Source organism: Danio aesculapii, chromosome 21 (assembly GCF_903798145.1).
Source record: "Danio aesculapii chromosome 21, fDanAes4.1, whole genome shotgun sequence".
NCBI lineage: Eukaryota > Metazoa > Chordata > Actinopteri > Cypriniformes > Danionidae > Danio > Danio aesculapii.
In genome coordinates this window covers 34239096-34264500 of record NC_079455.1, presented here as the reverse complement: position 1 = coordinate 34264500, position 25405 = coordinate 34239096, and the positions used below count along the sequence as shown (strand labels likewise).

The 25405-nt window shown below is 32.0% G+C and overlaps 1 protein-coding gene across 1 annotated transcript in view; it reads left to right on the top strand.

Moving 5' to 3' along the window:
- The first annotated feature begins 18363 nt into the window (after window positions 1–18363).
- Window positions 18364–25405, top strand: part of prlra (prolactin receptor a) — a 53179-nt gene continuing 46137 nt past the window's right edge. Inside the window, exon 1 of the mRNA XM_056446676.1 lies at window positions 18364–18510. The gene's annotated coding sequence lies outside the window, so the exon portion shown is untranslated. The remainder of the gene's footprint in view (window positions 18511–25405) is intronic.

The window sequence follows — 25405 nt, the reverse complement described above, 5'->3', positions numbered from 1 at the left end:
TTGAATCATAAGCCTTTTAAGTGGACTCATATCAGCAGTGTTCTTGCACCCTCTAGAGTTAAAAAGAGACACTGCCAAAACATGACCATTTGTTTATGATTAACATCCAAAACTGGGCAAAGTCCAATCGTTGTGTATCATGAGTGAAACATGTGAAATAGCCTTCAGGAACGGAACTAAAAGATGTTTTCTGCTGGTTTATAGGCTACTGGTCTTTTGTTGCTCGTGATTTTAAGTGATGCTTAACAGACTGAACAGAAAGGATCAAACAAGGACATTTTGAGGTAAAAGTTTATGAAAGAAGGCCTTTTGGGGGTCAGACAGTCTAACAAACTTGCCAAAATGGAAAACATGTAAATGTTAATCCAAGTAGCCTAATATAAAGTGATATAGTAAATCCATTCATTTATTCTCTTTTCGGCATATTCTCTTTAGTAATCAGGGGTCGCCACAGCTGAATGAACCACCAATGAACCATGCAGCATATGTTTTACGCAGCGGATGGTCTTCCAGCCGCAACCCAACACTGGGAAACTAGTAAATCCATAGTAATAAAATGACATGCCTTTATTTGAATAATTAAGAAAAATTTATGATTCAAGATTTTTAAAAAACAATGAGTTTAAAAAGTAGTTTGACAGGTGCTCCTTTGGTAAAAATTTACAAGACAAAATGCATAATAATAATAATAATAATAATAATAATAATAATAATAATAATAATAATAATTGTAATAATAGGCGGTTCATTCTGCTGTGGTGACCCCTGATTAATAAAATGACAAAGCCGAAAAGAAAATTAATGAATGCGTAATATTAATAATAATAATAATAATAATAATAATAATAATAATAATAATAATAATAATAATTTATTATTATTATATTATTATTATTATATTATTATTATTATTATTATATTATTATTATAGGCGGTTCATTCGCTGTGGTAACCTCTGATTAATAAAGGAACTAAGCTAAACATAAAATGAATGAATGAATGAATGAATGAATGAATAACAACAATAATAATAATAATTATTATTATTATTATTGTTGTCATTGTTGTTGTTGCTGTTGCTGTTGTTTGGGAAAAGAGCTTTTATGAAACTTTAGAATTTCGCCTATTTATAATTGTAATCTAAAGACAAAGTATTCTAAAATATATTTTAAGATTAACCCTTGGATGATTTAAAAATTAATGATCATGTAAAGACTTGCTTGAATGGTTAAGAGAAAAATTACATAGCTATAAAAGTTATATATAAAGGTTTATATATACTTTTACTGAATATATACAGTTGAAGTCAGAATTATTCTTCTGGAGAAAGTCTTATTTGTTTCATTTCAGCTAGAATAAAAGCAGTTTTTAGTTTTTTAAAAGCATCATAATTATTAGCCCCTTTGAGCTATATATTTTTTGATAGTCTACAGAAGTTTATAGACCCTGTTTATTTTTTCCCCAATTTCTGTTTAACAGAGAGAAGATTTTTGCAAAACATTTCTAAACATAATAGTTTTAATAACTCATTTATAATAACTGATTTATTTTATCTTTGCTATGATGACAGTAAATAATATTTTACTAGATATTTTTCAAGACACTTCTATACAGCTTAAAGTGACATTTAAAGGCTTAACTAGGTTAATTAGGTTAACAAGGCAGGTTAGGGTAATTAGGCAAGTTATTGCATATAGATATAAACCATGTGCAATGATGGTTTGTTCTGTTGACTATAGAAAAATATAGTTTAAAGGGGCTAATAATTTAAACTTTAAAATGTTTTTTTTTAAATTAAAAACTATATTTATTAAAAAATATATATATGTGTGTGTGTGTGTGTGCGTGCGTGCGTGCGTGCGTGCGTGTGTGTGTGTTACATAATCACCTCAGAGGGAGGATATATTGGGGGTCACAAATCACTGGCATTGTAATTTTGGGGGTCGTGGGCTGAAATGTTTGGGAACCCCTGGTTTAGGAAATACCCCCAAAAACAATATTCTCAGGCATATTTAGAACAATTTAAAACTTTAAATATGTTATCAAATGATTATTGTTCAAAACAAATCTGACAAGATTTTTTGCTATATATTGTTTTTCCAAAGTACATTTCAGTGGATGTCATTTTTAAAATTTATTTACTTTTATTGGTATTTAACAAGACCATACATAGTAGTACAGTATATAATACAGAATAAGAAAAAATTCAGACTGTCATAGTTTCTTATTTTCTCACTATCGCCTCAAAACAAAATAAAATTAGATTAAATGTATTAATTAAAACAAACTAGTGGATGTTATTTAACATTATTTAAGAAAAACAAATATTTTAAATGATTTAAATATACGTTCATAGTTAACCATGTATGTACTTTAATATATAAACGTTTTTTTAAATAGCTTTGATGTAGTATAATTTAAGAATTAAGTTTCAACTCTGCACCAGCAGATGTCCTCCTGTTACCGCTAAAATCATCTTTCGACCTGACTGCAACATCATTTCAGTAAGACTGTTATGGACTAAACCACGATTAACTTCGTTGTCAGTTAATATCTTGGTCCATACGACTGGTAATAACCTATTAATAACAATATGTGGATGCACAAACAGCTACTTGCAGCTCGGTTTATTATATTACTTCAAGAGTGTTGAATTCAATAAAGCTTTTAAGATGGTTTTACTGACTCATGACTATCAGACAACATTAAATATAAAAGCTGTTCGTAATCTGTTATGAGCTAGGATAAATTTAATAGGTCACCTGAGCCTATATGCATTGTCAATGTAAGTTCAAACCCCACTGATTTATGCTTAAAACATAACACAATCAGCTCTCGTTCCAGATGGCAGAATTACGTAACGCCAAAAACACATCGAGGGGGACGGAGGAGGATTTTTTCCATCTCCTTTGCTTCATTCCCTCACCAATCCAACCAACCATGAAACAACGAGCGAAAATTCAGCCATCGGTTGCGAAAACAGTAACTTTGCTGGAGGGTTTATTGATGCGGTTGACGGAAATCTCTCCAGTGCTAGGCAGGTGAGGGAAGATCAAGAAATAAAGGGCACAAATGCACATATGGGTATTGACTTCACATATATTTTAAAATGTGTTTCGAAATAGACAAAAATGGCGAAAATGCACTGTCTAAATGTTGATAAATGATATTTGGTGCCCATGTCTGAAAAAAAACAACAACTAAAAATCTAGAAAAAAATAGCTACACTGTATTATTAGCCCCTCTCTGAATTTTTTTTAAAACATTTAAATATTTACCAAATTATGTTTAACAGGGCAAGGGAATTTTCTTAGTAGGACTGATAATATTATTTTCTTCTGGAGAAAGTCTTATTTATTTTATTATTATTTTTTTTAATCCATTGTAAGGTAAAAATTATTAGCCCCTTTAAGCAAAAAATTTTTCTGATAGTCTACAGAACAAACCATCGTTATACAATAACCTGCCTAATTACACTAACCTGAAACCTAATCAACCTAGTTAAGCCTTTAAATGTCTCTTTAAGCTATAGAAGTGTCTTGAAAAATATCTAGTCAAATATTATTTACTGTCATCATGACAAAGATAAAATAAATCAGTTATTAGAAATGAGTTATTAAAACTATTATGTTTAGAAATGTGTTGGAAAAATCTGGTCTTTGTTAAACAGAAATTGGGGAAAAAATGAACGGGGGGGTAATAATTCAGGGGGGCTAAGAATTTTACAGTTTATTTGTTTATTTGTTCTTTAAACAACAGAAAACATGCAATTTTAAGAAGACATCCAAATAATACAAACGTAATTAAAAACATGAAAGAAACAAATTACAGATTCAAGAAACTTCAATATAGAAACCTTTACAATGTCAGTATAAGTAAGACTTTTATTCTACTGCCCAATTGACAGCAAGTTTACTATTCAATTAACTTCAACTCCTTTGCAACTGTAATTGTAACTTGACATTTCTTGCTGTTAATACACTGGAGCGATATAAATTAAAATCTATAATTTGATCTATAATTCTAAATCTATATTAATCTAATCTAAATTAATTGTAAATCTTTAATTAATCTATAATAAAATTTTTATAATTTGATGATTTGATCTACATTCATGAATATGAAATTTACCAAATAAAATTAAAATGTTCTAAATGTTCTTTGTTTGAGTAATAAAAATGTATAACATCTTTGCAGGTCAAATTGCCTCTGAAACCTGATTTTTCTTGCACATACAAAGATAAGTCAAAACTTCTTTGAATGTTGACATTCATAAGAAAAAATGTACCAAAGATTCTGGATAATCTAAATTGAATGAACAATTTCCATCGATCTGCATAAATTTAGATCATGCATAATTCCTAATGTTATCATGGTGGCGCAGTGAGTAGCGAAATCACCTCACAGCAAGACGGTTGCTGGTTCGAGCATCGGCTGGGTCAGTCAATTTCTGTATGTATTGAATGCAATGCATAATTTGAAATTGTATTTTAAATAAAGTACAGTTTACACTTATTCATTTTCCTTCGGCTTAGTCGCTTTATCTCATCAGGAGTCGCCACAGCAGAATGAACTGCCAACTATGAGTTTTACACAGCGGATGCCCTTCCAGCTGCAACCTACTGTAGTACTGGGAAACATCCATACACACTCTTTCACACTCATACACTACAGCCAATTTAGTTTATTCAATTCACCTATAGCGCATGTTTTTGGACTGTGGGGGAAACCAGAGCACCCGGAGGAAACCCACACCAACACGGGGAGAACATGCAAACTCCACACAGAAATGCCAACTGACCTAGCCGAGACTCGAACCAGCGAACTTCGTCCTGTTAGGCGACAGTGCTAACCACTGAGCCACCGTGTCACCCCCAGTGTATTTTCTTGACCCTGAAATACATTTTGAAATATATTTTGGTGTATATGAAGGTTGAAATTCAATGTTTTTTTGGTTTCAAAAATATGTTATTGAGTGTCAAAATGACAAAAAACAAAGGATTTAGCAAATTTTTTAAATATACTTAATCCAGGAAAAAAATATTTTATTTGAAAATTAATTATTTCAGTCACTGAAAAGCACAGTCAAGTTTCATGATCTTAAGGCATGCAGATTTATGTTTCTTATTTTAATATATTGTCAGCCTGATGTTCTGGGTTTTTACCGCAGTAATAATAACAAAAATATAAAGAAGATGAAAAAGCTTCAGACAACTTTATATAATATTTCCATCCCTTATTCATTCATTCATTTTCCTTCGGTTTTGTCCCTTTATTCATCAGGGGTCGCCACAGTGGAATGAACCGCCAACTTATCCAGCAAATGTTTTACACAGCGGATGCCCTTTCAGCTGCAACCCAGTACTGGGAAACATTACGCATTCATTCACACATATACACTACGGCCAATTTAGTTTATTCAATTCATCTAAAACGCATATTTTTAGACTGTGGGGGAAACCGGAGCACCCATTGGAAACCCACAGGGAGAACATGCAAACTCCACACAGAAATGCCAACTGACTTAGCCGGGACTCGAACCAATGACCTTCTTGCTGTGAGGTGACAGCGCCCTCCATCCATTGTTTTTTTTATTTTTTATTAATCTCCAATAAATACAACACATGTTTATTTCTAGATATTTTATTTTTTTATCTCACTGCTGTGTTTTAGAAATATGCAGATAATAAAAAGATACCAAAATAATATTTATTTGAATTGTTAAACGATTTTCTGCTTTGGAAAGAATTTGGAAAGATTTGACAATCAGTATTTTTTCCGCATGTACATCAGGAAGAGTGATAAAACGAAGCACATGTGAGTGCAGTGGTTCAGTGCTGGACAGCTGGCGTGAGTCTGACATCCAGTCGACCCTGTTTGGACATGATGAGGCTCAATCTCACAGATTAGGAAAGTGCATGTGAAAAACAAACAAAGACTAAACTAAGCTTTTGTCTGGTGAGTAATTCAGAAGTACAGTGCATGGATAAAATGTGAGACAGAATGTAACAGGACAGTACATGACTGGTTTTATCTTTGAAAGAAGCCTTTTATATTAAAGTATATTAATATTGTGACAAAATATAAAAAAGTTATAATATTAGTTATAATATTATATCCTCTGATATGAAAGCAGATCCTTATTATTATCAGTTGATTAATATTTTTGTGGAAAACCATGATTTTCTCTGGATTGGAAAATTCAAATGAAAGAAAATATTGAAGAGAATAATTGTGATATTATAAATCTTTAATTTACTTTGAACAACTGCATATATTCTTGTTGAATAAAAGAACTTTATGTAAATATATGAAGACAAATCTTTTTTTTTTTTGCAATAAAATTTTTCAATGCATAATGAAACAAAACATAATTTATTGGCAACGCAGTGGCACAGTAGGTAGTGCTGTTATCTCACAGCAAGAAGGTCGCTGGTTCGAGCCTCGGCTGGGTCAGTTGGCTTTTCTGTGTGGAGTTTGCATATTCTCCCTGTGTTTGCATGGGTTTCCTCTGGGTGCTCCAGTTTCCTCCACAGTCCAAAGACATGCGGTACAGGTGAACTGGGTAGGCTAAATTGTATGTGAATGTGTATGTGTGTGAATGCAAGAGTGTATGGATGTTTCCCAGAGATGGGTTGCGGCTGGAAGGGCATCCGCTGCGTAAAACATGTGCTGGATAAGTTGACGGTTCATTCCGCTGTGGCGACCCCTGATTAATTAAGGCACTAAGCCGAAAAGAAAATTAATGAATAAACGAATATGATTTATTTTTACAAATAAATACATTAAAACATACACAATTTAAGCCTTGCATAAAATACATAAATGTTGAATCTTCTGTGGTTCTTTGGAGTTGTTGAGGTACTATAACACGACTAAACAACCTGTTAAAACTGTTAAATATGTATAGTTGAAGTCAGAATTATTAGCCCCCTGTTTATTTTTTTCTAATTTCTGTTTAACGGAGAGATTTTTTCATCATATTTCTTAACATAATAATAACTTGTTTATAATAACTGATTTATTTTATCTTTGCCATGATGACAGTAAATATTATTTGACTAGATATTTTTCAAGACACTTCTCTACAGCTTAAAGTGACATTTAAAGGATTAACTAGGTTAACTAGGCTGGTTAGGGTAATTAGGCAAGCTATAGTATAACCATGGTTTGTTCTGTAGACTATCGAAAAAATATATAGCTTAAAGGGGCTAATAATTTTGACCCTTAAAATGGTTAATAAAAAGTTTAAAACTGCTTTTATTCTAGCCAAAATAAAACAAATAAGACGGTCTCCAGAAGAATTTTTTTTTTATCAGACATACTGTGAAAATTGCCTTGCTCTTTTAAACATCATTTGAGAAATATTTAAAAAAGAAAAAAATTCAAGAAGAGGGCTAATAATAATTCTGACTTTAACTGTATATTTATATGGTTCTATGTGTCTATAGGACCTAAATGAACACTAATTTTTTTTCATGTTTTTTATTTATTTATTTATTTAAATAGGCTAATTTTACAACTCCCCTATAGTTAAACAGTTGAGCTTTACCATTTCTGAATCCATCTCAAGGTCTGGCAGGAGCACAATTAGCACTTGCTTAAAAAGGACCAAAGAGTTTTGATAATTTTTCTTTTTAAAGCTTACCTCTTCTGTAATTTCATTGTGATTGTTAATCCGTTTCAATGATCTATGCTAAGCTAAACTAAAAGTGTTCCCAACAGACCCAGTTGGAGATCAGCTAAACAGATACAGTCAGCATACATAAGTACACCCTTCACAAATCTATCTTTTAAATTCATATTTTTAATAGGAAGCCCTACAATATTATATTTGTGCATATACATTAGATTAGTACTGAAGCCAAATCTGGAGCCAATTCTCAAAATAACACACGATAACGTTTCAAAAACTAGTACACCCAAATGTATATGTAGAAAAATGTTAAATAAAATTTTTAAAAAAGAGAAAAAAAATCAAGAGAAGCAAAAATGTTTATAATTTAGTTGAAATTTTGTAGGTTGTAATTTTTTTGCAATATTTTGCTTGAATTTTACTGTATTATCTTTTAATTATTAAATCTGTTTGGTGACTAAAATATTATTTTAATAAATATATCTGTTTAATAAATCTGTTTTGTTTAAATGCTCCAAAATACATTGCCTTTATTCACTAAGGAATTGATAAAAATATTCATTTTCAAAATGGGTTGTACTCAATTAGGCTGAGCACTGTATATTCACAAATTTAAAAATGGATTTGCATATTAGAATAATCAATCCAGGGCCAGTAAACATAAATATGACTTTATCTCAGCTCTACATGTGCAGGGGTGTGTTTATCTCAGCTGAAGCCTCTCTTAGTTCACCTCCATGAGCCTTCTTGGCCCACTTCCATGCTTCACTCATGGACTCAAGCAAATTCAAAGTCAAATCAATGATCCCACTAATCCAGATTCTTCAGCATTTGGCTTCCACCGCATGTTCCTGCACGTGCATGCATCTGTCAGTGTGTGCATGTGCATGCATGTGTGCGTGTGTCTGTGTGTATTACAGCATGTAATTAAAAGCCAGCTGTCGCTCTATTCTCCAGCAAGCCAACCTCTCAACTCATCAGCAAACAGTGGCCTATGCCTAAAATACTAAAAGTGAACAGATTGTGGAATGTTTTGCAGTGAAATTATTCATTTTATTACCGCATTCAATTGATTCACTAAAAAGAATCAGTTCATGCATGTGGTGATGGTGGTGGAGATTTCTTTAGCTCAAAATATTGAAAAACCACATGCTTTTTGGGAAAGTGGAGTAAAAAATGCAACATAGGCTCAATCTTAGAATGTGGTAAAATCTAAAAACGTCTGAAATCAGATGAGGGCTTTTCTTTTTCTGGATTGCTTTTTAAAATTGCCCATTGGGTTTAGAGAAGTGAGTAGAGCTGTAATTGGGCCATAAAAGTTAGGCCCCAAAGGGCCCACGCCCGACAGAATTCAACCCGAGCCCGACAACAAGTATTTTAATTGACAGTTTTTTAAAAGCCTGAACCCGTTTACAGCCCAACATTATTCAAATGTGCACATGCACACAGCTCTTTTGCCTTTTTTTTCAAGAACAAGTCATTTATATGTGTTTTAACATAATTGATTCATATTAAACATATAGACCACTTAGAAGTTGGAACAAGGAAATAAACTAAGTCCTCTGTAACATCGTAACATCTCAGCACTCTAAATAGGCATACACTTAGGCTTTAAATTGGCCCACACACCAATAAAAAAAACTTTCCTTACAAATTAAATTAAAATAAATTCTAAATTAAGATGGGTATTTGGCAATAACAAAATTAAAATAAAGGCTCTGCGGGATTTGTTTTGCCACTTCTCTTCACAATCTGGCCTTAAGGTGACGGTGAAGCTGGATAATAAAAGAATAATGCTGACATTAGCCTACAGTATATACTCTGTCTACATTATGCAATTATGATTTAATTAATATTTACTTATAATTTGAAAATTCTTTTTTTTTGTGGAGGAACATTATTGAATCCACTGTAAATGGCTCTAGTGTGGTCCTGCGCTCACTGATGGTGCATCCAGCAGCACTGAACACCCTTTCACTGCTGCTGCCACTGACCGGGATGCGTACTGATTTGGCTAATTTTGCAAGTTTTGGGATTGTTTTTTTTATCTTCCACCAGCCAAGAACATCCATTTCTTTTTCCATGACAGCGGTTTCAATGTAACGAGTGAATTCGTCATTTTCCGTCAGCTTGCTGTACATTTTCCCAAAATTCGCACTTTTTGACTTCTCCATCATCATTTGTTTCACATTTGCAGGGATGGGTTTTAATGTTGTAATGAACGATTTGAATGATTTGAACGATTTAAAATGATAGAAATGAAGCCAGAGCCCTCCAGAACCAGTCAGGTTCCTTCGGGTTCTGGCAAAGATCTTCAGCTCTAGAAGTGGGTGAGTGGGTCAATCTGTGCTTTTGAAAACACTATTGGTTGGGTTTAGGGAAGGAGGAGGATGGGTCAGTCGATCGGTCAGTCAGTCAGTCATTTAGTTAGTCAGTCAGTCAGTTAGTCAACAGCGGCCTCTGGTGGATTTACGCGAGAACAGCAGGCACGAAGGGCACTCGTAAGAGATATTTGAGATCTCAAAAGGCGTACACAGTGGCCTCTGGTGGATTCTCACAAACAAAAGCTGCAAAAAAAATTACCTCCTGGGATGAATTTGACGCTCTCCAGAAATGTATATGGTGGTATGTTTTCAAAATGAGCCTGGGTTGAAAAAATATAATATTTTGCTTTGTAATATCAGCAAAAGTTTCCCAAAATAAAAACACTCAATGAAGACAAATATGCGTACACTGTAAATAAAAAAAATCTAAATTTGAACTTTGATTTTAAAAGTTTTAGTTGAATAAACTGAACTTTTTTAGTCTTCTCAATTTATATCAATCAAACTAACTAAAAATATTGAGTTAATCTTTAGATAGCTTAAAATAAATGTTGAAACCTGATTAACATATTTAAACAAGTTTAAGTAACATTAAACATTTATTGTCGTGACTTTTTTGTGATATTTATTTTACTGTATTTAATAAAATGAACTCAGTAACAATGTTAAAATATTGCTCTTCACCAGTAACATGAAAAACTACTTTCCTTTTCACCATCAAAAAGGCAATATCCACTTATGACTTTATTGTATGACTTATGAATATTTTGAGAATATATAAACTGTAACGTCCAATATCTCAGCTGACTGACAGAGGTCATTGTGCTTTTGATCTGTGAACCATTATTTGCTTATGTCCGCTGGGCCTTAAAAGTTTTGGCACATGGGCTTGAGTCATGGCACTTGACCACCGGCAATGGAAAAATTCAAAAGTGAAGCTGAAAAGCCTCAAGTTTGGATTTTATAACACAGGCTTCAGGTCAATCCTTTGATCATGTGCCATTCAACACTAACCAATATAGTTCATCAATGACCCTCATGCTGTTCAAAACATGAAGGTCTGTCATATGATACCTTTATGGGGTCTTTTTTCCAGTGCAAACGTCAAAAAAAGACATGCTTGCACTTTAAAATGTTATTTGTGTTCATTGTTTTAATGAACTATATATAAAAAATGGTTGCAATGTAGTCCATTTGAGTAGTCCGTTCCAGTCCAAGACTCACGGTACATGTAATGCAGCTTTTTCTTTCCATTTCTTTTAGACTCTTTTAGGCATTTTAACTTGTCATTTTATTGTCTGGACCCGATGACCTCGTCACAGTTTTGATAAAATGGCTTTAACCTTGCCAGCTTTTATGCAACCGTTTACTCACAGCGGGAAATCACTTTAACATAAGTGTACAGACACAGTGACTCTAAATTTGGCATATCAGAACAAACGGTTTAAAAAGCCATTTTTGAGAGTCAGGAAAAATATGAGTTTTTACAGGTCCAGTACCTGAATAGTTGACAAGAATGAATAGCAGACAAGAATGCTGTAATTAAAAAAAGGGAGAAAATTAAATTAAAAGTCATAAAAGCTTCAATGATTTTGATTGATGTTGAATACATCATTAGTTCAAGTGGAGACTTGCTCTGGCCAGACTATTTGAGCCAGTGAATAACTACTTTGATAGTTGCTCTGACCTGACCTGAACTGGTAAATGGAGACGCGATGTGATTGAATCATTTGAATCAGTGGATTTTTAACTGGAGACTCACTCTTACTGAATCACTGAATCAGTGAATTCTTAGGTAGAGATTTGTTCTGACTGGATCATTTGCATCGGTTAATTGTTCACTAAAGTCAGTCTCTGTATTATTTAAATCAGTGAATTGTTAACTGTGAACTTTTGCTATCTGGATGATTTGAATTGGTGAATTGTTTACAGGAGGCTTGCTCTGATTGAATCATTTGAATCACTGATTTTTAACTGGAGACTAGCTTTGACTGGATCATCTGAATCAGTGAATTGTGACCATGAGACTCATTCTGACTGTATTTGTTGAATCACTTTATCGAACCGAACAAAATGAATTAAACATTATAAAAGCTTAAATGATGCTGATTAACGTCGAAGAGGAAATTAGTATATATGCCATGCCCCCACAGAGTTTATTCCAGTTGGACTCAATTGGATTCTGTGTAATATTTTAATGACTCATGCCCATAAGAGCCTTTTATCACGGCGAATTTTACTGATTGGTTAATTTACCACCAACAGCAGATCTCTGTAACCCACTGTAAAATGCTATTATCTTGGCTTAACAGAAGCTATTGTTTTTAATTAATCATAATTACAATAATGCTTTTTTATTTAAGCCTGACACATTAACCAATGTCTACATTTTGAATGTACCAATAATGAATTAAACAGATGCTGTTTTCATCATAAAATCTATCTATCTATCTATCTATCTATCTATCTATCTATCTATCTATCTATCTATCTATCTATCTATCTATCTATCTATCCATCTATCCATCTATCTATCTATCTATCTATCTATCTATCTATCTATCTATCTATCTATCTATCTATCCATCTATCCATCTATCTATCTATCTATCTATCTATCTATCTATCTATCTATCTATCTATCTATCATGAATTAGGAGGTTATTTCTTTATTATTGAGTTATTCATATATTTATTCATTAATTTGTTCATTCATTCATTCATCTACGTATTTATTAAGGAGCATTTGATGGGAAATTTATTTATAGTTCTTTATATTCATGAATTAAAGGTTTTTAATTATTTTTATTAAACCATTCATTCATTCATTCATGTATTTATGTATTTATTAAGGAGCATTTGATGGGAAATTTATTTATAGTTTTTAATATTCATGAATTAAAGGTTTTTAATCATTTTAATTAAATCATTCATTCATTTCATTTATTCATTAATTTATCTGTGTATTTATTAAGGAGCAATTGATGGGAACTTTATTTAAAGTTCATTATATTCATGAATTAATGGTTTTTAATTATTTTAATTAAATCATTAATTCATTCATTCATTCATTTATGTATTTATTAAGGAGCATTTGATGGGACATGTATTTATAGTTCTTTATATTGATGAATAAAAGATTTTTAATTATTTTAATTTATTTATTAATTTAGTTATTCATTCATTCATGTATTTATTAAGGAGCATTTGATGGGAAATTTATTTATATTTCTTTATACTCATGAATTAAAGGTTTTTAACTATTTTAATTAAATCATTCATTTATTCATTTATTCATTCATTCATGTATTTATTAGGGAGCATTTGATGGGACATGTATTTATAGTTCTTTATATTCATAATTAAAAGGTTTTTAATTATTTTAATTAAATCATTAATTTATTTATTCATTCGTTTATGTATTTATTAAAGAGCATTTGATGGGAAATTTATTTATTATTTATATTCATGAATTAAAAGTTTTAAATTATTTAAATTAAATCATTCATACATTTATTCATTCAATAATTAACTCATTCATTCATTCATTCATTCATTCATTCATTCATTCATTCATTCATTCATTCATTCAAGAGCCATTTGATGCCAGATTTCAATTGGGACCTTAAAGAAATGTTTTATAGCAAAAATATGATAAGATAAAAAATATATGATAAAAAATGATATAAGGTTACTTAGTTAATTTTTCTTCAAACTCCATTTGGAGTCTTATTTCTATTCCGTAGCTATGATTATTGTATATTACAGCCTATTGAAAATAGTGTGCACGCGAATATATTTATTTGACAGGCAAACATTTGACAGGCACAATTTAAAAATGAGTTTGGCAAAGCTTCCAAAGTGGCCGCTGTTTAAAAGTTAGACATGCAAACTTATTATTAGTTTTTAAAAGTAATAGATTTACAAAAACTTCACAAAATGAAACATAGTTATGAAATGTGTGATTTCAGGACTGCAAGAGATCTCTGTTTTAATTAAAAAATATGATTCTTTGTTGTTGTCAAATGCATGCAATGAAATTATTATTATTTGAAGTGCTTGAAAACTTGTAGGTTTGCTTGTTATGCATTGCCAAATTTTTGTGGAACTATATGGGCAACTGTTACTGTGGGAAATTTCTTTACACAGTCCAGTTGTCATGGTGAAACATTACGAAAGCCTAACGAAATTCATTTAGTCTCTGATGCATGTCCCTTTTAAAAGTTATTTGAACAGCGTGTCATCTTTAACCTCTTGATTTAACAGCTTTCTTTATGGCATAACAATATGCAATAACCTCAGTCTGTATTTATATGCATCTTTATTGTAGGCCACCAGTGACACAATTGAATACTGTAAAATACTGTGAGAAAGCTGTGAGCTCTACATATTAGATTGTCTTGCGCAGTCATTATTATTGTCCCAATAATGTTTGAGTTAATTTGTGTATTAAGGATCACGAAAAACATCTTCAAGACTTTAGCAGTTCTACTACTACTACTACTACTACTACTACTACTACTACTACTATTATTATTATTATTATTATTATTATTATTATTATTATTATTATTATTATTATTATTATTGTTGTTGTTGTTAATCAGCCCCATATGCCTGTTCTGTGAGGTTCCTGTCTCCTCCATTGTGCTTCAGGAACTTCATTCCTGAAATTCCCATTATTTATAGGGGATTGAAATCTTGATTCTGTTTAGCTGATATTTTTGTTTAGCTTAGCTGATAATATTTATATGGCTTTGTTCACACTCGCCACATTTTTTGACAAGAAAAAGTTTGGTCACAAATAGCAGCAGAGAGGGCTTTCTGTTGCTATAACAACAGCTGCAACAGTAGCTGTGTGATGCAGAGGTGTCGAAAAGAAGAATTTGCTAACAGAGAGTTCAATGTTGGTCTGTTAAATGATTAAAAAAGTAAGGTCACGCTTTACAATAAGGTTCCATTAGTAAATGTATTTACTAAGATAAACTAAAGACCAATATTTGTACATCATTTATTAATTCAATTTTTTTTCAATTCACCTTTATTTGTATAGCGCTTTTACAATGTAGATTGAGTCAAAGCAGCTTCACATATAAGATCATAGTAAATTGAAACAGTGTAGTTCAGTTTTCAGTGTTTAAGTTCAGTTCAGTTTAGCTCAGTTCACTGTGGTTTAATATTCACTACTGAGAGTCCAAACACTGAAGAGCAAATCCATCAATGCGCAGCTCTACAGATCCCGAACCATGAAAGCCAGTGGCGAGGAAAAAAAATCACCAATTGGCGAAAGTGAAGAATTAAAAAACCTTGAGAGAAACCAGACTCAGTTGGGCACGACCATTTCTCCTATGGCCAAACGTCTTGTGCAGAGCTGCAGTCTAGGCACCGGAGGCTGGAAGCTGGACCTCAGCGAAGACTCATATGTATTAATTATATGTATTAATCATAGATTAACTTTTACTAATGTGTTATTCAAATCCAAAGTTGTGCTTGTTAACATTAGTTAATGCACTATGAGTTAACATGAACTATCAATGAATGACTTTATTCTCATGAACTAATTTTAACAATTAACCATGATTAATAAATGCTGTAATAAATGTATTGTTCATTGTTTGTTCATTTAGTAAATATATTAACTAACAATAATTATTCATTCATTCATTTATTTTCCTACGACTTAGTCTCTGATTTATCACAGTGGAATGAACCGACAACTATTCCAGCATATTTTTTACGCAGCGAATGCCCTTCCAGCCACATCCCAGCACTGGGAAATACCCATACACTCTCACATTCACACACACACACTCATACACTACGGCCAATTTAATTCATTCAATTCACTTATCCCACATGTCTTTGGACTGTGGGGGAAACCAAAGCACCCAGTGGAAACCTACGCCAACATGGAGAGAACATGCAAACTCCACACTCAAACGCAAACTGGCCCAGCCGGGACTCGAACCAGCAACCATCTAGCTGTGAAGTGACAGTGCTAACCACTGGGCTCCCAGGCCACCCTAACAATAGTTAATGGAATCTTATTGTAGAGGATTTTGGAAAATAATTTACCTTGGGCTTGCATTATTTTCTAATAATTGAACGGCTTGTCATCAATTATTCCTGCATATTCAATGACTGAAACCTAAATTCAGAGTGCGAATTATACATTGACAATCAGGGGGTTAACTGTTTTGGTTAGTTTGTGTAATTCATGCTTCAGTAATTTACATATTTATTTTTAGTCACAGTACGTCTAGTTTATTAATAAAGCTTATTTAAGTTTTCAGAATTTTGTGGGATATTTAGTATATTCTGACCTACAGTATGCTCTGATTAGCTATTTCAGATGAATATGCGTTAAAACCTGCTTTCTTGGGTGTTAAATCATAGCACCACCACAAACCTTAGTAATTCACATTTTGTGATTTCTTTAAACACCTCCCTCCCATTAACTTTAAATCTGAAAGGGAAACTCCTAAAGGTAAATTGCAAAAAAGTAAAAAATAAATAAAGAAATTTATAGACAAGCTTTTTCAGTGTGTAAATGTTTTATTATGTGTAATCTAAACAATACATTTTTAAAGCTAAAAGAAGAATATTTTGCAAGCTGTAAGTATATATGGCTCTATATTTGAAGTAAGTCTTTTCTTTTTTCTTTGCTTTTCCATCGCAACAGCCATTTGATGTCTGGTTTATATGGTTTAAGCCTAAAAAGTTGAATGCTTGGTTTTGTTTTAAATAATTTTTCTATCCATTTGAGCAAAAAGGGACTCAGCGAATGCCAGGAAATATTATTGCACCAAAAATGGCTTTAATTTTTACAATAGCTGCTCTAATGTGTTTATTTTCCCCTCTTCAGTTGCATTAAGCTGCTTCAATCTTAAAAGAGTCTAATTTAGGTCTATATTGCAAAACTAGCCAATTAAAAATATCATTGCTTCTTCAAATGAGTAGATTGACCGAAAATACTGTAAGTCTGTGATGCTAAATCCATTGTGATGCAGTCCCACATCCTATAATGCTGTGTTTTTCCATGGCCACTAGGAACACTGCAATGTCCAATAAATAGGGGAAGTTTCTCTGTATCCTAGTAATCTTTCAATTTATTACCATCTCAATGAAACTCACTGAGCCGCAAACAAAGTACTCAAGAGCATGATGTAGAGTCTTTATCTCAACAGGTTTTACAGTGTTTGATAAAGTGCAGACCTGTACAGTCATGTGTTTGAACAGCGAGTGCACGCAGTTTACAGTCATACCGGATGGTCATTAATGATGTGTCATTTATTTTAACAGCTATAGAAGTCTATCTATCTATCTATCTATCTATCTATCTATCTATCTATCTATCTATCTATCTATCTATCTATCTATCTATCTATCTATCTATCTATCTATCTATCTATCTATCTATCTATCTATCTATCTATCTATCTATCTATCCATCCATCCATCCATCCATCCATCCATCCATCCATCCATCCATCCATCCATCCATCCATCCATCCATCCATCCATCCATCCATCCATCCATCTATTTTAGAATATATACATCTAAAAGAAAATTAAACTCAAAAAATTACCCTAAAGTCATATGAGCCACTGTATTTTAAATGAAACATTTACAAAAACTATTACAAAGAAATCATAGGAAAACTGCATGAATTCATATTTTTGATTTGTATTACAAATGACACATTTTCTTTTGTGTGTATATTTCTTCTACATTTGTTCTTTTCGCCGTTAAACCACAGAGATAATCTGGAATTTACCAAACACACCAGCTGAATGACTCCAGTGTTTGTATATACACTGTATTTATATGTGTGTGTGTGTGTGTGTGTGTGTGTTGTTAGAACATAAAAAGTCTATCTCTATGTGTGCATATTAACATGACCAGCTCTTGCATTTTTAGTATTGATTGGTGACCACACACTCTTTAATCTATGATTTTGATATAAATGTACACAAATAAACAAAATTACCAATTTACTCACTGCAGGTTATCAGATTTAAAACGTTTACTTTTTAAAATCTTTACTTTTTATCTTTGAAGAATAAATCCCTTAACCAATTTATGTAATGATGACCAATTCCTTCTAAGAAACATACTACTCAAACAAACAGTAGATTATTTACTTATTTATACTAACCCACTCACATAATGAACAGTTCATGGATTTTTTTTACTTTTGATATAGGGATCTTTAACCTAAACCCATTCATTCACACACCGTCAAAACTACAGCAGAATCACAACATCAGCTCTGAGCGGCTGAGATTAAACCGAACAGAGCGCAGAGTGGGCGGGGCCGACCACTCGACGCCACGCCCACCGCCAGACAGAACGCTTACACAGGAGCTGTCCATCACCCGCAGGCATTTGATTTACCTGAGAGAGTTGAAGGAGCGCACGTCTCTCCTCAATACATCAGCTCAAGCTATAGCGAACTGTCGCATAGGAAATGAGAAATCAGGCAGTTCAATGCAGCACGACCCATAAAGAGGGATTATAGCAGCTCGTCATCGCTCAATCAACAGCAAGTAAGGCACTTTTCAGCAGTTTGAGATCTCGAACACTTTAGTTTGAGTAACAGTTACCCAACAACGGAATGCAGAACATACAGTTATATGGCTGAAACGTTATTTTGAACAGAAATAGCTATCAAAGATGGTAAACATTAATGGTAAAATACGAATATTACGTATTTAACAGAGCAATTAATTAGTATTAATACGATAACCGATTAACTTAAATGATAACTACGTGTACTGTAGGACAGGTAGACAGGTAGACAGGTAGATAGATAGATAGATAGATAGATAGATAGATAGATAGATAGATAGATAGATAGATAGATAGATAGATAGATAGATAGATAATGTGTGTTTTTAACAAGCTATTAGTCATTTACATTTAAGATTTTTTATACAGTATTTAATCTTGCATTAATAATATGTAATTGTCAATGAATGAATGCATTATTGAAGCATTTAGGTAGCCCTTTTCGTACTACAATCATACAAATCTATACATATTTTCCTTATATTTTTTCATATTTATTATATGCTTAATTTAATACTCATTTGACTTCAAGGTACATTTTTAGTCTACATTTTCTGGTGACAATACTGTAATATCAGTTCTGTAGATAGATAGATGGATAGATAGATAGATAGATAGATAGATAGATAGATAGATAGATAGACAGAAAGACAGATAGATAGATAGATAGATAGATAGATAGATAGATAGATAGATAGATAGATAGACAGACAGACAGACAGACAGACAGACAGACAGACAGATAGATAGATAGATAGATAGATAGATAGATAGATAGATAGATAGATAGATAGATCATATATTCTTTTTTAATTATATTCATGTTGTAATTTAGTTATATGTTAATGTTGTTTGCGGCTATTATAATGCATTTCTGTATGTGTAATGCAATGTATAGCTTGACTTAAATATTTTTGATTTTGCTAATAACCTCACATAGCCCAGAATCAGAGCTGAGCTTTAGTCTAATTATATTAGCGGGTGGAAAATGCTGATATAGGCGTTCATTATGTAATGAGCTTTGCATTGGTTTAATCCTTAGCATAAGAGAGCACAACCGAATGGCTGTGAAAGTCTTCAGCGTTGCAGTTTGCTAACGAGTGCCAGTGGTTTAATAATGGGTGACTTGTTGGGATTCAGAGTTAAACACTAGTTGATGGTGTAATATTTGATCCTTTGTGAGCTGGAATGTTACTCGGGCAGAGATCTCATTGGAAAAGAGAAACTTTCTCTGCTGTATTGATTAAAATATTGATTATTTGGAATATTGAACTTTGTCCTAAACTGGGGCAGACATGTTTTACTCAATATGACTGGTTAAGATGTCTTAAAGACATAGTTCACACAAAACTGAAAAATCTATCATTGTTTATTTATTATTCTCTGGTTACAAATCTGTTTGAGTTTCTTTCTTCTGTTGAACACAAAAGAAGTTATTTCTAAAAATGCTGAAAGTGATAAACTGGATCAGTGACAAAGCCCCATCCTTAAAAGGGTGGCACAATATTATTAGGGAGATGATTCTCTTAGAGAATTGTCATTCGTATGTCCACTGAGGCTTTTCATCAAGTCTGGACTCCTTACTTGGATCTTTAAGCTGCATTTTGAGCTTTGGTATGCCATAATTGAATTTGTGTATATATATTTATAATACTTCATATGTTTTCATTTTGTTTCTTTATATACTTGTTATTTGTTTATATTATATTTGTATTTATTTATATTTATATTTGTTATTTGTTAATAGTATTATGTTTATTAAAAAAATATGCTGAAACCCTGTAACCATTGACTTCCATAGTAGGAAAAGGAATACTGTGGAAGTCAATGGTTACAGGTTTCTAACATTTTTAAAAATATCTTCTTTTGTGTTCAACAGGACAAAAAGGAACTACCCCTTTAAATGCACACTGTAAAAAGTGAAATAGCTAATTATTGCTATCAGATTTAACCTTTTTTGTATATTTGATTTTTGTATACATTATAAATGATTTAATAATATTAATATGAAATTATTATAATTTAATATATTAACAAATACATTTTTAAAGGGATTGATTTAAAAAAAACTTTAGCATTTTTAGTGCATAAATGTATTAAATATATATATATATATATATATATATATATATATATATATATATATATATATATATATATATATATATATATATATGTATTATTACATTTATGTATTACTATATCTTTATTTTCCATAATGCTGAACTTAAATTCAAATTTTGGTTTCATTTGTCATGCATTATAGCCTTAATTGTTTATCTTGACATTATCAGTAACCTGAGGTCAAACAAAGTGCACTGTACAAACAGAAATCTGTGTTTTATGTCATTTAATGTATGTAATTAATAAAGAAATCAAATGCGTGTGATGTAGTCTTGTGAACTCACCAGAAGAGCTAACAATAGCTTCTTAACCTGATTAAAGGGAGATCTGCCACTTCCTAATTGGATATTCAGCTGATTGTATCAATGAGAAAGTGTCGCTGGCTATTAAAACCTCTGCTATCTTTATAGTCTGTTGTTTGTTTATCAGAGCCCTTTTGTACGGTGGCCTGAATCTTAACACAAACAAATCAAATGCAAAATTTGGACTGAAATGCAGATATCTATGGTCAGTCAGTTGAACATCCATGAGATGTAATAACTTACCACAGGCTTTTAAATAATCAACACCCAAGGTGGTGACGTGGACACAGCACAAAGACTGATTAAGGGTCAGTTTACTAACAGCTTAAGCCAGCACAAACTCTCATTTGCAGTTAAAAAGCTACTAGGGTTGTAACGGTTCACTCAACTCCTTTTAATTTTGTATTTTTTTGAACAATAGGAGAACAAGCATCATGACAATGTTGGAGAAAGTCCAATATTTACATTTGCCATTTTTAATTTAGAAATATTTGTTTCTGTTTATGCTGGACTTGTAAGCATTCGTTATTGAAAAGTGTTTTTATATTTTATTAATATTTATTTTATATTTTTCTACATTTTTATTTCAAAGATTTGCACTTGTGTTCTAAATAAAGTGAGAGCCATGATCACATATGAATGAGTAAAGTTAAAGAGTATATACTTTAAATGAGACCTTTTTATGTGTTCAATATTTAAACTATTAATTGATTGAATATACAGAAATTGTACTCAGTTAAATCAGTTGACTGTTGAAATTTACATTTTTTAACCTAACTGGTTGAGTTATTAAATAAATAACCCAATAAAGGTTAAAAAATAACCCAACAAAGCATCAAATATGTTTAACTCAATGGAAAGGATTTATATTATGATATGAGATTTGTCAAATTGCCCAGCCCTTTTATTATTTCTGGTGGACATTTCTTGACATGTGTAAGAACCCTTAACATTTTAAAACAAATCTCTAACGAATAACACAAGTTAAGATTTATATGAACAGCCCAACTAAAAGAAATGACTTTATCCATAAGAAAAAATATTAAGGGAAATATTGTGAAAATTTCCTTCGACTATATATTATTTCTCTAAATAAATATTTGAAATAGAATAAAAAAAATTTACAGGAGGATGTAAATGTGAATATAGGGGAAAAAATGTAAATATTTAACATATTGGCAAATTAGTGGTCATTCATGGTGGTCACGGTTCATACTAGGACTGGCTGATAAATGAATGAAATTGTAATCGCGATTTAGCAAAATCTACGATCGTCTTGCACATCTTGCTAAGGAAGCACAGTTCTGTGATCAGTAGTAAATAGAAACCCTCAAAACACTGTAAAATGCCTATGCAGGTTGCTGAATAAACCGAAGATTTCATTGATTCAACGTGACTAATAAACATAGGAGTCATCCCACAGAAAGATTTATTTCAAACACTTGACTGAGGTTATGAAGTGAGCTTTGCGTGAAAAAGTTATCAAATTTGGCCTTCTCACATGCTTTCAGATGTAGCAGCATTTACAACAGAGTCGTAGTTTACTGAGAACAGCTTTCGTTATCACAGATGAATAATATTCAAAGGCATTATCGCACGATTATGTTGCCTGTGATTTATGAATGTGATATTGATATTTGATATCAGTGAAGAAAGACTCTTGTGTAGTAAATCAATTATAGATTTGCTCCATTTGAAAGCACATGCTGGAGATTTACTACTGATTATAGAAGTGACTTTACTGACCAAACTGTCAACATTTATTATTCATTCAGCCCTAATTCAAACATATTTGTTCAATGTAGTTTGTACAAAAATGTATGACTTTTCTAAAGCTTCAGTTTCACATTGTATTGCATTACATTTAACATCTCACAAAGATGAAATGTTTGAGCTCAAATTTCAGACACAGACTTGTTGATCTGTAGGAGCTTCTCTTTGAGACTTTAAGTTTAAGGAAGGAGAGTATTTCAATGAATCGTGCAATAAGATTAACTATACATTTTTTCAGTGGTCAGTTTATTGAAATTTGTGGCATTACTAAGCATGTCTTAACTCCTGCTCTTAGTATTAAATGCATCCGACTACCATTGGCTCTGCTTGTTCACAACCTAATTTGTTCTGCTGTAGATTGCGTTTGTCATTATTAGAATGAGCTTCTGCATCTTTGTTCTTCAGAATATTCAACTCTCATTCACACTTTGATTTGATCTCTTGCACTAATCTGCTAATCATGCTAAATCTGGCTCTAAGGGGATGAATTAACTAAGTCTGTGAAGTTCTCACTTGTTCGACAGAGCAACATCTCAACTAATCAGCACAGGCTTCTCCCAGGAAATATGTGTCTCGGTCTGGATTTTTTCAGAAATGTAAAATACATTGCTTGAGGTACGTTTTGTTGCACGTTTCAGATAACAAATCCACTAAAGGGCGCTGTCTATGCAAATCTGAAATATGGTATTAAGGGTACATTCTATTGTACACTTCCACAAGATGGTGGGGCTTAGACTGTATCAGATTTGTTTCGATTCTGATTTTGTACCTATTATTACAGTATAACTGTTTTCCTTTTATTTAACTTTTTTTTTGTTTTGGTGGATCTCAGACTTTGTTCAAAATCAAAATGTTTAATTAAAAAAAAAAAAAAAAGAAGGTGGGGCTTGTCATACAAACCACTTAATGACCCACTAACAAAAACCCTTCCATAAACTATAAACACTATCTCACGGCAATTCGTAACTTTTGCTAATTTGCATGATCTCATTCGAACAGTTTAGTACAATTTGCTCATCCCCCAATGACGGTTGGGTTTAGGGGTGGGGTTTGGTTTGGTGCCCTGCCTCCTTTTAAAAATCGTACACTTTTATACGACTGAACCTAAATATGAATTAACCACTAAACTGACAAAACATAATATAGTTACGTTTCTTCATGCGATGAGGCTGCATTAAAAAACACTATTCGTGTTTAAGTAAGCGTAAGAGAAAAATACACTGTAACAACATAGTTTCGCCTTGGTTTTACAACACTTGTATGTCTTATGAAACTGTTGAACCTGAAAGCTCTGCATCGCAAGTTAAACACCGTACAAGTGAGGATATAAGTTGTTCATATGGAGATAAACAGATAAGGCAAACGTATTTGATTACAAATCATAGAGACCGTTAAATAGTTTTGTAGTATTTATTTGGTGTTGTGCAAACAACAGAAGGAAAAAGATACTTTATTCGTCAATAATATGTCCTTGTTAACATCAACAGTGTGAAAAGGAACAAAAGTTGTTGGCGTCATACTGCCCTCTAGTGTTCATTTTGCATAGAAACTACAGTCAAACATATGCTAAAGTACGTTTTTTTTGGCTGGCTGATAAAATAAAGGCACATATTTTCAATGAGTTTTCTGGCTTTTCAGTTGCTTATTTTATTTTTATTTTATAAAGTTATTTTATTGATACACAATGATGGCACAGATTACAACTGTGTGTGTGCACAAGTCTGAATTTATACTGTATGTTTGAGTGATTGTATTGGAGAGAAAGAGTTTGTGCCTCATACATAAAAAGATTTGATGGCAAAAAACAGAAACAGTGTGTATTTTTTATTCTATTGTAATATATCTAAATTGTAATGTTTAATTTTTTGCGACTTTTGCTGAAAATACAGCTTTTAACTGAAGTGAAAAGTAACAGTAATGCATTTCAGACCTGCTTCACATCAGTTTAGCTGTGCATTTCTCTGAAAAATCATTTCACATCTCATAATAAGTGTCGACAAATCAGAATCAAGCATCCAACACCATTGTATTATAAATGTATATAAACTGTACTATCTATTAACGATTTGTCGAGGGAATCATGGGCATGTCAGAATATAAAAGCTATTTCCTGTTCTCTTCAGTAACTCATTGACGTCTGCATAACGTTATACTTTTATTGCTTGGTGTTGTTTTTTGGTGTGGTGCAGATCCCCCGTCAGAGCTGTTGAGTCACTGCTAACTCTTTGCACTTATGAATCACTCTTTTGGAAAGCTGTGTTTACTCTGTTGGTTTTAATATAACAGTTTTTAAATGGTAACAATATAATAGTTCACCCAAAGTCTGTTTAGTCAACATAAAGTCATTCCAAACTTGTATTATTTTTAGTTTGTAAAACAGGATTATACATTTTGAAGAATCTTAGATTTTTGCTAAATTTTCTGAACACCATACAGTATAGATTTACAATACTGGTCAAAAATTTGGGTCAGTTTTTTTTCACGTTTTTTTTTTAAGAAAATTATTCTGTTCATCAAGGCGACGTTTATTGAATGTAAAGTAAATTGTTAAATTGTTTAAATAACTGCTTTCTTATTGTATGTAGTTTCAAATACAATTATTACTCCAGTCATTATTGCTTTTATTACTATTAACATTAATAATAATAATAATAATTATTATTATTATTAATAT